Here is a 14651-nt window from a genome sequence, read left to right on the forward strand (position 1 = left end):
GCTTTTTTCCTATGTTTTCTTCTGAGAGTTGCATAGTGGTCCGTTTCAAGTTATTTTTAAAAATGTGTCACACTTCATGAATTTGCATGTCAACCTTGTGCAGGGACCTGGTTAATCTCTGTGTAGTTCCAATTTTAGTAAATGTGCTGCTAGAGCGAGCACTAAAAGAAAATTCTTGAAAAAATACATTATCATAAATAGATGAAAATAAACTTTGTTTATAACACACTGTCCCAAATCCCCAGAAGAAACAAAGGGTTTATGCTTTAGAGAAACTAAACCAGAGGGACTCTGGACTCAGACACACTGTGTGTAGTGAACAGACGAGGGTCTAGATAGAACAGGATGCAATGAGAATCAACATATCTGACTGTGAAGCACTCCTCTCCCCAACGATTGCCCCAACTTTCCCCCCTTGTCCTGTTCCTAGAATGCAGGCTTGTGTGTATATACCTGAACCCCCACCTTTTCATCCCAGACGAGACACAGGAGAGCGTTTCCTGGGGAAGCTGAACTGTACGAAAGAAAAGACCTGTAGTTATTGAAGTTTGTCATCCCCTCCACCCCTCACCGGAGTTTCCAATCTGCATTTTAGTGCCTTGCTCTTACATAGGAAAGAATGGCTAAGGATAACACGATAACCAAGGAGAGCTTCCAACAAGAATGACTGCGGCTAAAATAATAAACAGTCAAAGGAAACTTGGAAAGAGACCATACAGGGAGAAAAAAAGTTCTTAAAACTATAATATTCTCAGAGGAAAAAGAAAAGATATTGCATTCATGTTAAAAAAAAAAAAAGAATGTTATAAAAGAAGCAAGTGAAGAACAATATAGGGGGTTTTGGAAATTGAAAATGGAATATTACAAATTTTAAAAACCAATAGTTGGAAGTATAAAATTGAAGAAATTCCCCAGAAAATAGAACAAAACCAGCCAAAGGACAGAAAATATAAGGAAATTTGAGGATTAATTCAGCACAGAAAAAAAAGCAACTGAGGAAAAGAAATTATTAAAGAAGTAACACAGGAAAATCATCTAGGGCTGAAGTCCAGCAGTCTCATGTTCAATGGCACAGCACACAATGGGGCAATGGATGGAAGAAGACTGGCCCAAGGCACGTCCCTGTGAAGCTCATTATCGGCAGGGATCCAAAACAGACCCCAAGAGTGTCCAGAAAGGGAAAGCAGCCAGCAGGAAGAAAAGGGAAGAATAATGGTGTTCTATTTCTTAACAGCATTGTTGGACAGTAGGACACAGTGTAACAAAATGACAAGAATTCAAATGAAATATGATTTTCACCTGGAATTCTGTACTGGTTGAAAATGTTGTGATGGGATGCATTTTCAATCTAGTCTCAACAAAGGCAAAGCGTGAGATACTGGGAGCAGCAAAGGAACTTCCCAGAAGGAGGGTGACAGGAGGTCCCAGCACAACAAGTGTGTGACAGGTGTAGCCCGGGTGGGTGGTAGGGGAGACGTTCCAGGTGAAAGGTCATGGAGCTGATGGCATGCTTTAAAATATGTTTGGAATACAGTTGGAAACTCTACTGTCAGTTCTGGGACAGATCTGTGACAGCATTTGGGAAAAAATAGGTATAACTAAAAAACTAAGCACATGAAGAAACAAGACTAATATTAATTGCAGGGAAAAGACAAGTTGTACAGGAGAGAAAAATGGAATCCAAGTACCCTATTTGGCTCAGGCTTGAGAGATATTTACAGAGACCAAATAACTAACACCACAGCTTTAGCCAATAATTGTGATCACATCACACAGAGTCCACAAGGGTGTGCAAAAAGTAAGGATCGGGGAGGAACTGCTGCGAGAATTTGGTTCCCTGTTCCGTAACAGGCACTCAATAGACAACGTCTAAAGAAACAAAGTAATTATTCACAAAATAGAGATGTATTATCTAGGAAAAAGAAAATAAATTTCTGAAACAGCAGAAATAAGAGGCTTGGAAGTGGCTGTTTCATGTGGAAATCAGAGGGATGGGGAGAGGGGCAGAGAGGGTGTTCCTGTATTTTGTTTTACGCATTTCAGTACTATTTATTTTTTTGATGGTCATATCTTACTTTGAGGTATTTTTTGAGGTTTATCTATACTTTTCTGAATTGCAGCATGCCCTGCTATCAGAGTCACTGATAGTTTATAAAAGCCCCGATGTACAAATTAGGGAAAGTCAGAAGCAACCCCAGGCCAGCAGAGGGTTTGCTGAGAGCAGAATGGGCTGCACTTCAGTCCTGCTTGCCTCTTACACAGCGTACAACTGGCAACTGTGCACAGCTACAGCTGCCCTGCTCCCAAACCTAAAGAATAAAAAATCAGAAAGAAAAACCTGTCTGAATTCTCCTAAGATCTAGTCTTATATCATCAAATGTCCCTTGAGGTAGGTATTTTTGAACTTCTGATTTGGATGTGAACACTTATTGGCTGAAATTAGCACCCATCAATCTACTGCCCTGAGAAGCATCCTTGAATGATACACGGATAGGCACGTATCCTTATGAGAGAAGGCTGGCCAGGCGTTTTAGGTGTTTCAGTCTGGTGTGAACCAATGTAATGTGATTGCTAGGAGGAGGGTTCTCTCAAACAAGTTTAGGATGAGCAGACAAAGACCAGTCTCCAGAAATGGAAGGTGGTCTCCACTCTATGTGGCTCTGGCCAGGCCATATATGGGCTATTGTTCTCAACTCAGAGGTCCTGAGGGTCTAAGGAGGTCCACTGACCGTGTCCAAGAGTGAGTCTGCAATGTTCATGGATTTGGAAGTCACTTTAAATAAGAAAGAATGTTGAGGACGTATGGAAAGTTATGTGTAAATAGTGTTAGGCATTAAGAATGTTACGCGGAACAGTAATATATTGGACCTTTTTCAGGGTTAAGGAGTTAGGTGGAGAAAAAGATCAAATCAGGATGAAGAAGGATTTACGAATTCCAGTTGTGGTATTCAAAGATAAAATGTGTCGTCTTGCAGCGTGGGGAGTAAAACCAGGCCACAGGGTGTGGCACAGGGTTTTCTTGACCTGGCTGAGAGCAACTTCCAGTGTGAAGTGTTTACGATTTAATGCGTTTATCCCTTCCCCTGAACCTTGAGCTGTGAAATTACATTTCAAAAAATCCTGGATTTTGGTGTTTGGTAACGAACGATTTCATCGTCAGTCCAATTCATTACTTCTTAACTTGCAAAGTCTGTATTGCTTCTTATTTGCTTCAAGGTAAATGGATATTTTGAGGTATGAATAAAGACCCAAGAGAATTTCCTGAGAACTGTGCAGGAGACACTTTTTGTCACTCTTATTTCCTGTCCATACTCTTAAGTGCCACTTACAGACCGTGAGGCCGTAAGTGGTTCCAGATTCCATCAGTGGTCTACGATGAATGAAAAGGCAATCGAATCCAGATGCTTTTTCTGGTAAACAGTTCCTTTGTAGGAAAAATCAACAGAACAAGAAGGATATTCATTGATTTCCCCTTAGACACTCATTCCCATTCGAGAGAGATCTTTATGCCTCTGCACCCAGTAATTGCTCAGTCTCCATTTGTAGATTTACTATCTGTGCAAATATCACCTGTCTCATACCATCTTTTAATTACTTAATTGATTATAATGTTTTAAATGGCATAAAAATAGATAGTCTAATAAAAAGTATACTGATACATAAATGAAGAGACGCTAAGACGGAGAAGGTTCCTAAAGCTCCTAAATCTTTCCTTTCAGAACTACTTATTACAGTCTTGCCACATCTAGCTACAAATCATTGGTGCAGAAATGAAACGTTTCATGGAATTACACTATTTTCAAAAGCTAAGGATTCCAAGGTGATTTCTTAAATATGCACTTAGCCACAAATTTGTATATTTATTCAAAAATGTATTTTTGCAAACATTTTCAAGTGGCACAGAATTATTTACGTGATGATGTCAGGTATTTCTACCTGATTAATCTCATCTTACTGTTAGATAAACTTCATGGAAATCTATGTGCAAAGCATGTCCAGTGCTGTGATATAAACCAAATGCGATGCAGATTCTTGGCTGCCTTCACCACTATCTGTGGAGCACAGAAGGCAGCCTCCTTTAACCCAGCACTGCTCCGTGGGTTTATAATGACAGCCCAAGTTTTAGAAGGTTAATTTCTACTCATATTTATGCTAGAACAATACCACGTAAGAAAAGATACAGTAGTCCCCACTTATCCACATGGGATACATGCCAAGACATCCAACGGATGCCTGAAACCATGGATAGCAACACATCCTGTGTATGCTGTGTTTCTTCTTATACATATCTGTCTATGATCAAGTTTAATTTATAAATTAGGCACAATGGGAGATTAACAACAATAATTCATAATAAAATAGAACGATTATAACAACATACGGTCATAAAAGTTATGTGAGTGCACTCTCTATCTCTCTCAAAATACCTTAATATTTTTGGATCGTAGGTGTCCAGGGTAATGGAAACCACGGAAAGTGAAACCTTGGATAAGGTGGGAGATTGTGGCTACTGTACTTGTGAAGCCTGGTAAAGACATGTATGTAAGTTATATGAAGTCTGGAGTAGTTACTTCTACTGAGCCTGCTAAAACATCAGAGTGAACATTTTACCTTTTCAGGTAAAGCAACACGAGATCCTACTGATCTTATAAATCCTTAAATAAAATTTGTTCATATATATATACACACACATGCATACATATGTGTGTATATATATATGTTAAGATATATATATATATCACCCAGAATCTTAATTTGAACTATGTTTTTGTTTGGATTGAATATAAGTCCCACTCCATTCAATGTAACCAAAATGTGAACACACCATGCCAGCATCCTGAACCTCACAGAACACAGGGAATGCCTACGCCTCACCTGCCGATCTCCACTGACTCACAATCTAGCTGTGGCATGAGACAAACACACCGCTGATCATTTTACTGAGAACCGTGGTCACAGCCACACAGCCACATGCACCTGGAGGCACGAGGTGGGGAGTCTCCCAGACAGGCAAAGTCATGGAACTCTCACCTGGAGGAAAATCAGATTTCTGAGCTTTGCTCTTGGCAATCCCTGGTGATTTGCTGTCTCTCCCTTGGCCAGTTCCCTCTTTGCTTCCTCAGCCCTTTATTTTCTCAGCTGACTTGGAAGAGTGCTTGCCATAAATATAGAAAGATCTCCGAATCCTTTACATCTACAACGTGACTGTGCTGCAAAAAATAGTGCGGTTTCCTTGTCCTCGTTCACATGAAACCCTGTGTGTGACACCCGGTAGTGGGATTTGCTCCTGATGGCACAGGCAGGTCCGGCTGGAATTCCAACTTGTGTCTGCCATGCTCCCCAGCTTCTGCTGGGCTGTGTGAATTCTGCATTTCACCATCCTCAAAATAGAGCATGTTTTGCCATAGCTGCTACCAATTCTATACTTTAGTTCTGTACTTTAGAAATAGCAGGGAAATGAATAACCTCCAGCCTTTTCCAGAGAAGTAAGGTAGGACATGAATTTTAACTATTTCATTTTTAGCTCTGTTTATGACATGAATTCTGTTTCTGACTAGTTGCCTCCAATTGGATACCTAAACATTTTAAAGCCATTTGGGAGGTATGGGAACAAACAAGAAATAAGATAAAGGTTTGGGGCCGGGCGCGGTGGCTCACGCCTGTAATCCCAGCACTTTGGGAGGCTGAGGCAGGCGGATCACAAGGTCAGGAGATCGAGGCCATCCTGATTAACATGGTGAAACCCTATCTCTACTAAAAATACAAAAAATTAGCCGGGCATGGTGGCGGGCGCCTGTAGTCCCAGCTACTGGGGAGGCTGAGACAGGAGAATGGCGTGAACCCGGGAGGCGGAGCTTGCAGTGAGCCGAGATCACACCACTGCACTCCAGACTGGGTGACAGAGTGAGACTCCATCTCAAAAAAAAAAAAGATAAAAGTTTGGTGTTTTTTTTTTTTTTTTTTAATTTTCCCTTGGGGGTCAGTCTACAAATTTTATCCAGATAATAAAAATTCCTCTGAGAGAAGCTGAAAAAATAAAAAGCTGATTTCACTGAGAAGTGTGCGTCACAGGTTATGTAAGCGATTCCACAATCAGGGCTACTCCAGATTTCCAGTGTGCACTACAGGCTTCTAGTTAGTAGCATGCAATCCATCAAAATTAAGACAAGAGGACGGAATATTAGTCAGTGAACCACCACATATAAATTACCCCATTTGTGTGCACAGGCAGGGCACACACTGGGCATGTTTTATGCTTGACATCTTTGCCCTTTACTTACTAGGAAAAATTGGAAAGTTTATTTAAACTCATAGAATCACAGATGATATAGATTTGGAAAAGACAGTAGAAGTCAACTAGTCTAATCCCCTAGGGGCTCAGATTTTTTACCTATAACATGAGGTCATCAAATGCTTCCTGCTCTCTTTAGGGCCCTTTTGAGACTAAGAAGAGGATCACAGATGTGAAAGCATGTTGAGAAAATTAGGAGAGCTATACAAGTGCAAAATTAAATTATCGCTTCTATTTTCATCATTATGGTAGGCCTTCATACAGGTGGATAGCTGGACTCTCTGGAAACGGCTAGCTGAAATCAGGCTTGACCCCATGGCTTCACCATCTCCAAATTATTAGAGCTCCATTTCGAGATCCTCGTGGGCTTCGTCCCATCACTTAGACTTTGAATATGCCAAGTGTAATTTTGAAGTTTATTTTATCTAGGCCTACCAAGCCCTCATAATTCTTCTAAGACAGGCTTACAAGAATAACTAATGGAAGTTTACCCAAAGTTTCTCATTTTCCCAGAAATGGCTGTAATCCAATGAGGTTTACTTATATGATCAGTAATAAGGTAGAAGGAGATACAGCCTGAATATCGCAGGAAGCAGTCAAGAGGTGAAACGTTTAGGAGTCGGGAGACTCCTGACCATTAATGGCAGCAGCATCAGCTTCCAGTGCATCTTTCTCACTACAGCAGAGGCAGGTTCCCCGGTCAGGGATGAGGACAGAGTCATAGTGGTGATATGGGAGGGGGGCTGGCAAGTGCTGGGTAGAGAAAGGCAGGGTCCCTGGCAAAGGCTCCACCCTCCAGCCTGTGCCCACAGACCTAGGTGAGAACAGGCATTTCTGTTTTCAGAACGATGTGGACACCAAGGGAAATTTGGCCGAGCGTGGTCAGAGGACAGTCTGGCTGCTGAGCAGCCTGACTCCAGGGGAAGACCACCTTCCCACTCCAGCCCCCTTCTGGCTCCCATCCATCTGCTGAGAGCCACTTCCACCACTCAGTAAAACCTTGGACTCATTCTCCAAGCCCATGTGTGATCCAATTTTTCTGGTACACTAAGGCAGGAACCCGGAATACAGAAAGCCCTCTGTCCCTGCAATAAGGCAGAGGGTCTAATTGAGCTATCACGAGCCACTGCAGATGGCAAAACAAAAAGAGTGCACTGTAACACACACCCACTGGGGCTTTGGAAGCTGTGAACACTCAACCCTAGAGGGTGCCATGGGGCCAGAGCCCAAACACGCCCCCAACAAGCTGCCCCTCTGTATACTCCCCCTAGGGGCATGAGCAGCGGGGCACCGTAGAAGCGAGCCACAACCCCATCACACACCCTGCAAGGGGGATAAGGGAACTTTTCCCGTTTCAGTGGGTCATGCTTTAGCCATCGGTTCCTGGCAGTCAGCACTTCTCAGAATAGGGGAGTCCCGTGGAGTCAGAGTGAGGAACTGGATGTACTGAACCTAGAAGTTCCTGGCTGTCTCCTGATGCTCATTCTTCATAAAGTTGTTTTGTCTTATGTACTTACCAGGAAAACCAACCATTTCTACTTATTCCTCCCTCGCAGTCTTGACCTGGAAGTCACCTTTGCCTCCCTTTCCATTATTCCCCATGTTTCTGTTTCTACCTGTAAAGGCACATTCTTTCCGCCCCTAGCAAGAACAAGACGCATCCAGTTCGTCCTCCCAGCTTCGTGCCATCCTCGGCAAACTTTCAATGTGGCAGTTTCTTTATGTACCAGGTGAAGGAGCCCGCTGTGAGCTCCGTGGCTTTGAAGGATTCTGTCCATTTGGTGCAGTGCAGGACAGAAATGGAGTTCAGCTGGCACTACCCATGTCCTCCAGAGGCCTACGCTCATTACTAAGAGAATATGGTCTTAGAAATAAAAGCTCTACTTCCACCTGATTTAATACAGACAAGAACATAATATGTTGTATTCCTGTGCACAGGCAAGGCAGGGAAAGGCAGAGTCAAGGAGCTGTGTAGTTATGTTGGAGAGAGTTAAGGGGTTTCGGGGAGCAAGAGCTGATCCCACCAGAACGTCGGTTTGTGCAACAATGTCCCAGCTCTTAGAGGAACCAAGGGAGGATCCAGCAGTTCTCTATTCTCTAAAGCAAGCAAATAAATGAATTAGAAACATTTTACAGAAATTGGAAAGTATTAATGATGGGAAAAAATATACCCAGGAAACATTAAAGAATATTTTCGTGAGGAAAAGAATTATCCTCAGCATTTATATAAATAGCTTTAACATTTTACGTTAATAAGCATAGCTGGTTTTACAAGCAAGCAAAATAAATGGCTGCCTGGATGACAGAATTCAAGCTGTGTCAGCAAAACCCAATGAGAAGAGCACGGGTGCCGAGCACGAGGGGAGAGGAGAACCGCAATGCCCGCTCCCTCCAGTGGTCCACACCTCCTGAGGGGCACCGCCTACCGATGGGCCTGGGCCCGCATCCTTGTCTGTTCCTTTGTCGAGCAGGGAGAGTGTCCCATGGTTAGACCCCACCCAGCAGCGAGAACCGGCTTCCTGGGGCCGACCCGGCCCTCCCCGGCCATCTGCGGGCACCACGAAGACAGGCCATCTTCTGCGGTTCTCCCTCGCGGGATCGAACCCGCAGTTCGGCATCTTACCAGTGCAGTTGCCGACCACAGGAAAACAAGCACAGATCTCCCTTTGGGAAAAGTGTCCACTTCACTCGTGAACAAACTAAAGATGACAGAGAAGCTCAAACGTGTCCCAAACCAGCAAACAGAAAACAGCATAAAGGAAGATGGATGGGCCGAGCCAGGCCACCACAGAAACACCCTCGTGTCCACCCTCCTCACGTGGGGGGTTCCCTGGGACCAAGCAGGTGGGGATTCTCCTGCCCTGCACCCAGGCTGCTTCCTCCGCCCGGCATCTGCGCGTGGGCTGGTTCCCCACTGTGCGTTTACTCAGCTGCGATGACCACACAGGAGACACACTGCCATGGGCCCGCTGAGGGCTGGCTTCAGACAGCAGCACTGACCACATGTGCTTAGTGACTCAGGACGGAGGCGACTCCTTGAGAATCCACACCATTTTCCTCCTTAGAATCACGCGTATAAAGACGGGCACCAGATTTCCCTACGCTTGGGGTCACGCTTCTGGCTCACGAGCTTATGTGACAGTCCAGTGTGCAGAGTTTGTGAGACAAATCCAGCCACCATCCCCTGCACGGTGTGGAAGCTGCTGGCTGAGGGAGAGAGAGGAGGCTTTCCAGGAGCCCGGGGCTTTTCAAAAGACAAGGCTGGATGCCTGTTCCTCCTTCCTCTCTCCGAACAGTGTTCTGAGGCCAGGAGGGAATCACTAAAAGAAAATCTACCCCCAAATGACATACAGCCCAAGAGAGGCCTCAGGGAGTGCACCAGCTCACGACTTCCTTCCCTAAGGCTGAAGCCACCAGTGCTCTCCAGAATTCAAGACGCCTATGGAAATTTGCAGGGAGTAGATAGGAGGAAGACGGCCAGGAGATCAAAGGTAATTTAAAAATGAATACGTCATTGGCCTTCTTGTCCAATCACTTGATTCATTGCAAGAAAAAAATCCTGGTATATTTGTTTACTTAAAGAAACATAACGAATAATTGTGTTTCCAAAGAACAATGAAGACATTTTACTTTGTCTAGCTGCTTTTCATCTTACGCTGCTGAAATAGATAAAAATCTAAGGCTGCTTTGTAAGTTTGCAAAAGTGAGCATCAGGGGGAAAGGAAAAAGAGAAAGGAGTTTAAATGGTTGTGTTGTGTGTTTTTTGTTTGTTTGTTTTTGTGTTAAGAAAGACAAGTGGATCTTGGTCTTTAGTAGAAAACTAGGAAAAAATCCAACAGTCTGAGCAAAAGCCACCCACCCCCAACATACACACCCTTTTCAGACAATGTTAGAGTGATGATATTGGGCAGCAGGCAGGAATTCTACTTGAGCACAATATTTTCCGATGTCCTCCTCCCAGAAATGAAATGTGTCTCTGACAGCCCTGCCAGAGCAGGTAGGGCCGGCCCCTAGTCATGCTGCCCTTGGGTAAACATCGGGACTCTAACTTACACAGCTGCTTTTCTGTGCACCTTCAGAGCAGCTTCTGATGCAAAACCAGAAACGTGCAAACCTTCACCATGGTGCTGGAGTGAGGGCACACATTTCAATGGATTCATAACACTCAATTCTCCTCTCCCTTCAGTAGGGACATGCTGGTGCATGGCACTGATCCAATTCAAAGACTGGCTTTCCTGCTTCCATTTGGAGCTTGCCAGAAATAATACACATTTTGAAAAATGTGATGGTTTGAAGAAAAAGAATCTGTTTGCAATTCCAACTTCCCAATTATCACCATGCAAAAAACTACCACGCAAGATGGTAATATGAGAATGACTGCAAAATCATCAGAAGAATTGGGAGAGTGAAAAAGAAGGATGTCAGAATAATGACATGTTTTAGGCAAAAATGCATTTTTAAGCCATTCAAAATGTAGATAAGTCACACAAAAGTGTGGAATATTCCGATATAAGACACCAGGAAAGGTGGCCTCAGCCTCAGGGAGATTATGACCATACCCAAAGACACAGGCATCTGCAAATACAATTTAAACCATTTTCTGGGCCAAACAAGACTTGTCTATAGGGCTTGAGATGACCTCTGACTTCTCAGTTTTTGAGACTTTGCTTTACTGCCTAATTTATGTTATGTAAGAGTTATATATACACTTAATTGAAAAGAGGAGAAGTTGTCAGAATGAAATTAAGAAGAAATAGGAGGCCATGGTGGGAGGATTGCTTGAGCCCAGGAGCTCAAGGCTAGCCTGGGCAACATGGTGAGACCCTATCTCTACAAAATGCAACAAAAAACATGAGCCTGGAGTGGTGACATATTCCTGTGGTCCCAGCTACTTAGGAGGCTGAGGCAGGAGGATCTCTTGAGCTCAGGATGTTGAGGCTGCAATGAGCCATGATCATGCTACTGCACTCCAGCCTGGGTGACAGAGGGAGACTCCATCTCAAAAAAAAACAAGATTTCCAGGAAAATTTGATTGTTTTCAGTGAAATCGAATATCAACCTTTTTCAAATGGAAAAATCCCCAAAATATGGTAGAGATTTAATTTTTTTCTGCCCAATTCTATCCTCTAACTTAAACATATAAAGAGATTAAAATTTTTTGAATAAAAATATTTCGATAAATTACTTGAAGCAATCTTCTTAGACATGGAGAGTTGGAAATCTATTTTTAAAAGGATTATATTGGGAGATATTAAGGACAGCAATGAAATAATAAATAAGCACTACCTGCTCCTACCACTTGGGGGCAGCAACCCAAAACTCACCCAATTTGGGCACTTGGATGGGTGACCCTGGGCCCCAACCATAGGGATCCACAGTTCTGGTGGATTATTGCATTAATAGGAATCATTGTCTTCCTAAATCTTCTTTATAGATATCATAAAGCCATATGCTTGGGGAGGCCCACAATACTAATTAATTTGCAGGTGAGCCTTTTAAACAATTATAAAACAGCACGCTTTGAAAGTCCTTGTATCTATTTGCTATCAAATATTTCCTACAGTGGCTGTGGATTACTAGGCAGAAAAAAAAAACCAGCCCAGATTATTTTAAAGGGCAGAACCAGACTAGCTTCAGACTTTCAGATAACATTGCAAGCTGGAAGAGAATGGAGCAATTTCTGTTGTTTTTGATTGAAAAAGTATCTATGCAGCCAGCCAAGCTATCTTTTGACTGCAACAGAAAGACTTTCATATATTTATATACATATATATCGCCAAGAAATATGTCACCTGTATATCAATCTTGAAAAAGATATATAAGAGATATCTTGGAGATATATACGTATATGAATACATATGTATTATCTATCTTGTATATCTATCTTGAAAAATATATACAAGTGACATATTTCTTGGAGATATATATGTATATGAATATATGAAAAGATGATCCCCCCTTCAAAAAAAAAGCCACTGAAAACAGAGGACTGGGTATAAAAACATGGTAGGGAGTTCTGAGACTAAGTGACAACAGAGCTAAGTGAAAATAGTTCCTTCACAGTATTTCCTCTGTCGTTTCTACTGAGAGTTCAACTTATTCTAACAGGCTGAATGTAAAGGCCATGTTTTCTCTGAAATCATTCCTTATCCTCAGTTCCCATGTCAAATAAATCACTTCCCCCATCCCACGGCATTTTCTCTATTATCCTGAATCATAGCATGCATACACAAATGCAAGCATATGTCCAATTTTAAAAGATGACAAGGCCCGGAGAGGTGATTCACGCCTGTAATCCCAGCACTTTGGGAGTTGGAGGTGGGTGGATCACTTGAGGTCAGGAGTTTGAGACCAGCCTGGCCAACGTGGTGAAACCCCGTCGCCACCAAAAATATAAAAAATTAACTGGGTGTGGTAGCCCATGCCTCTAATCCCAGCTACTCAGAAGGCTGAGGTAGGGGAATCGCTTGAACCTGGGAGGTGGAGGTTCCAGTGAGCCGAGATCATGCCACTACACTCCAGCCTGGACAACAGAGTGAGATTCCATCAAAAAAAAAAAAAAATCCGGGCCCGGTGGCTCACGCCTGTAATCCCAGCACTTTGGGAGGCCGAGGTGAGTGGATCACAAGGTCAGGAGTTCAAGCCCAGCCTGGCCAACATAGTAAAACCCTGTCTCTACTAAAAATACAAAAAAATTAGCCTGGCGTGGTGGTGGGCGCCTGTAATCCCAGCTACTCCGGAGGCTGAGGCAGGAGAATCGCTTGAACCAGGGAGGTGGAGGTTGCAGTGAGCCGAAATCGTGCCACTGCACTCCAGCCTGGGTGACAGTGAGACTCCGTCTCAAAAACAAAAAACAACAATTAAAAAATGACAATTGTACAGAACCCACCCCCCATGCCAGGCCGCGAAACTCTGCCGCATCCCAGAGCTGCCAGAGCTCCCTGTCCCTGCGGCCTCGTGGCCCCCGGAGGGAAGCACCATCTTGCGGCTGCTGGAGACTCGATAGAGAACATGATGGGCAAAAATGAGAGACAAGGAATCAGGAAACTCATGAGTCAAACACACTGAGCCCTGTACGGGGGAAAAGTGCCCTGTATGGAGAAAGTGCTATGGAAAAATGCGTGTAGGGGAGGGAAGTCGGAGCTCCAGGGGCAGGTTAAGGGCGGCCTGGGTGGAGAAGAAGACAATTGAACCTGAAGGAAACGAGGAGGAGGTCCTGTGAAAGTCTGCAGAGAGAGTTCCAGGCAGAAGCGCCCAGGAGAAAGGCCCGAGCTGCCGGCACGTTGGAGGAACGAGAGGTGCATCTGCGGCTAGAGCAGAATAGAAAGAGAAGAGTGAGGAAGGGGCAGCTTTCCAAGCTTGATTGATCCAGAAAATACTGCAGAGATGTTACGCATTCAACTTCTGAGTGGCCACAGGCTAGATTGTTGACACTTTCTGTACTTCTGGGTTCTTACTTGCAGGAGGGAGACATTCCATAGGGTTGCCATGAGGCCTATGAGTTGAGGTATTAAAACACTTAGACTGATTCCTAGGACTTAGTGAGTGCTCCAGGAGAGTTAGTGAGTGTCCTCATATAAAGTTAGGTCAGCAGAAAATTCAAGATTTTATATTACATTTTCAATTGCCAACAAGAATCAAGGTAAGAAGTAGGCAAATAAAATGGCCTCTACATTTTTGGTAAAACTGCTGATAAGGATATGCCCATATTGTTCAGTTCCCTTTTTGTGAAACTCACAAAATTAACTCTAAATTTACTTTTGGCAGAGAATATTAGTGTTCTTTCATGAGAAAATTATGAGTGTACCCAGCCCTGTCACTGGATGCGCCACTGAATACGCACCCTTTCATTCAGAAGGAATTCGCGCGTACTGTTTTCTTTTTTGCCATGACCATCGGGAAGCTGAAGAGAGAATCCTTTGATCAGCTGAAGCGAATGGATCTAAAGCTGGCTTTCTCACGAGAACTACCTGCCTCTCCCTTTTATTATTGCATGCTTTGTTTCAATGCTTTACCACACAGGATTTTTATGATTTAAGCTAACTCAAAATGACAACCTGGCTGTCTTTAACCTATTTTGCCACCTCTCTTTCAGGATTCTGATGGTGTAGGTAGAAGTCAGGGCTGGAAGCTGAACTGCCTTAGAGGTGGGGCAGACCCTGGGGGCAGGTGGCCCAGCCACACAGATGTGCTGACTTCTAGAATCATCAGTGAGCACCGCGTGGACACAGATCTTTTCCTTTATCCAAGCTGTCCAAGAGTTGTGGCGGCACACAGTTGCAGCTGAGCGACCCCACGGGAGAGACACAGGCTAGACTGGAGCTTTACCAGTCACCACACAAAATCCAGCTCATCACGT

General features: G+C 43.7%; 1 protein-coding gene and 1 non-coding gene across 4 annotated transcripts in view; both read right to left on the minus strand.

The window, feature by feature from the left end:
* Positions 1-14651, minus strand: part of PDE10A (phosphodiesterase 10A) — a 662241-nt gene that overhangs the window by 395351 nt on the left and 252239 nt on the right. The window lies entirely within an intron of this gene.
* On the minus strand, positions 59-162 carry LOC115834521. Its single transcript, XR_004029468.1, has one exon. It is a non-coding gene; the product is annotated as a U6 spliceosomal RNA (small nuclear RNA).

The sequence above is a fragment of the Nomascus leucogenys genome, chromosome 3, assembly GCF_006542625.1.
Source record: "Nomascus leucogenys isolate Asia chromosome 3, Asia_NLE_v1, whole genome shotgun sequence".
Classification (NCBI taxonomy): Eukaryota; Metazoa; Chordata; class Mammalia; order Primates; family Hylobatidae; genus Nomascus; species Nomascus leucogenys.